Here is a 2,673-nt window from a genome sequence, read left to right on the forward strand (position 1 = left end):
CACCTCCCAGGTTCAAGCAACTCTCTTGCCTCAGCCTCCCAAGTAGCTGGAATTACAGGTGTGTGCCACCACACCTGGCTAATTTTCATATTTTTAGTAGAGACGGGGGTTTTGCCATGTTGGCCAGACTGGTCTCGAACTCCTGACATTAGGTAATCTGCACACCTTGGCCTCCCAAAGTTCTGGAATTACAGGTGTGAGACACTGCACCTAGCCTAAGAAAGATAATTCTAAGCCAGAAGCGAGTTCAGCTGAGAATCAAGATGTTTAAGAAGCAGTTGGATCCCTGGATCCCATTCCCCACCCCACAGGGCTGGGTAACATTCAGCAGAACGCTGGAGGTCTATTTTCTTGAGAGGACCTTTGGGCTGAGAGTTGACCACAATAGTTGAGCTTAAGGGCACATTCCTCAAAAAGGGACGCAATTACATGGATGCAAACTGATTGCTGACAGCCCCAGCCCTCTTGGCTCACAGAATGCTAAAACCACATAAGAACCCTTCAAACAGGAAATTGGAAGACTACTTTCTGGAGAATCTGAACAGTACATGAGGAAAAAGCAAGTAATATTGATACACGTATTGGGTTCCCTAATAGCATACACACAGACCTCACGGTGAATTGCAAGGTAAACAAGCCACACCTACTTACAAGACTTCCAATAAGTTGTTCAGTTCCATATTTCTAACTGCAAGCCAGGCTGGGCGCAATGGTTCATGCCTGTAATCTCAGCACTTTGAAAGGCCGAGGCAGACAGATTGCTTGGCAGATTGCTTGAGCCTAGGTGTTGGAGCCCAGCCTGGGCAACATAGCCAGACCCTGTCTCTACAAAAAAACTCATAACACTAGCCAGGAATGGTGGCAAATGCCTGTACTCCCAGCTACTTGGGAGGCTGAGGGAGGAGGATCACTTAAGCCCAAGAAACCATGGAGGCTACAATAAGCTTTGGTTGCACCATTGCACTCCAGACTGACCAACAGAGTGAGACCCTATCCCCCATAAAAGAAAAAACCCTGAGCAGACAACCAAGATTTACCAGACAAAGCCTCTAAAATGGAAGATACTGGCCAAAACAAGCAGAGACAGAAGCAAGTTGGAGGAACAAAACTATGGAAATGTATTATCATGTTCACATATTTAGAATTTCTTTGATGATATTACACATCTTTCTATGCCTATTTAGAATATGTACATGAATATATAACTATGAAAAACAAAGAGGTTGCTGTTAAAAAGAGCATTCAGAACAGAGGAAAAACAAAAGGTGAGTAATTAAAAACTCAGTAGAATAGTTGGAAGAGCAAGTTGGGGAAATCTCTCAGAAGGTGGAGCAAAAGTACAGAGATGAAAATGAAAATGTTAAAATCAGAGATTAAGTTCACAGATGCCAATGTTATGACAGGATTTCCAGAAGAGAGAATGGGAGGAGGAGGAGTGTTGGGAAAGAGGGAAGGAAATTAAATGTTGGACTGGCAAGATTCTTTTGTTTTTATTCAACTGATAGCAACAACTATTCTTATTAGTGGTATTGGCCAAACTCTCCTAAAGTCATTCTTTTTTTTTGAGATGGAGTCTCGCTCTGTCACCCAGGCTGGAGTGCAGTGGTGCAATCTCGGCTCACTGCAACCTCTGCCTCCCGGGTTCAAGTGATGCTCCTGCCTCAGCCTCCTGAGTAGCTGGGATTACAGGCGCATGCCAGCATGCCCAGCTAATTTTTGTGTTTTTAGTAGAGACGGGGATTTCACCATGTTGGTCAGGCTGGTCTCGAACTCCTGACCTCGTGATCTGCCTGCCTCGGCCTCCCAAAGTGCTGGGATTACAGGTTTGTTTGTTTGTTTTAAGGATTTTTGGCTGTAAGTTTATTCAATGCAAAAGAACCCTCTCCAATTTTACTGAGGTGGCTGACCACGTCCACGACCAAATCCGCCTCTAAACTGGAATTCGGTTGCTGACCCAGCCCCAGCCTCGGCTTTCTTGCCGGCATCAGGTGGCACAGCACTCGTCTGTGGGTATCTCTGTCAGTTTCCCCTCTTGCGAGTCTCGTAGGTCGCTCAACCTCCAGACCTTTAGGCCAAGGCCTGCCAGTCTCTGGACGGCTACGGCGTAGGGTGGCAGGCACAATCTCTGGGGGCAGATGAAGGTAATCACGGAGATACTGGATACCCTCATTGGTAAGATACCAGTAGAAACGTCTCCAGGCAAACTGTTCCTTCACATAGCCTCGGGACTTGAGAGACTGCATGGCCTTCATGACATGAAGGTTGGGCACATTCTTGTCTGCCAGCTCTGGGTGCTTAGGCATGTGGACATCCTTCTTGGCCACCATGACTCCCTCCTTAAAAAGGAGTTCATAAATGGCAATCCGGTTCTTCTTAGGCATCAACATCTCTGCGGCTGCAAGGGCCGGGGCCGGGGCTGGAAAAGGGGATTACAGGTTTGAGCCACCGCGCCCGGCCCCAAATTCATTCTCACGTAAAATCGGGGGTAGGGGCTGGGTCATCCAATGCTGTGCAATGAACTCTGCTCTGTTGACACTCACTACAGAGGTTGGGCATGGTGGCTCACATCTGTAATCTCAGCACTTTGGGAGGCTGAGGCAGGCGGATCACGAAGTCAGGAGTTCGACACCAGCCTGACCAACGTGGTGAAACCCTGTCTCTACTAAAAATACA

At 47.3% G+C, this 2,673-nt stretch overlaps 1 pseudogene; it reads right to left on the reverse strand.

The window, feature by feature from the left end:
- Positions 1–1,834: 1,834 nt before the first annotated feature.
- LOC101150998 (small ribosomal subunit protein eS10-like) lies at positions 1,835–2,408 on the reverse strand (annotated as a pseudogene).
- Between the last annotated feature and the right edge of the window lie 265 nt (positions 2,409–2,673).

Source organism: Gorilla gorilla, chromosome 13, assembly GCF_029281585.2.
Source record: "Gorilla gorilla gorilla isolate KB3781 chromosome 13, NHGRI_mGorGor1-v2.1_pri, whole genome shotgun sequence".
Taxonomy (NCBI): domain Eukaryota; kingdom Metazoa; phylum Chordata; class Mammalia; order Primates; family Hominidae; genus Gorilla; species Gorilla gorilla.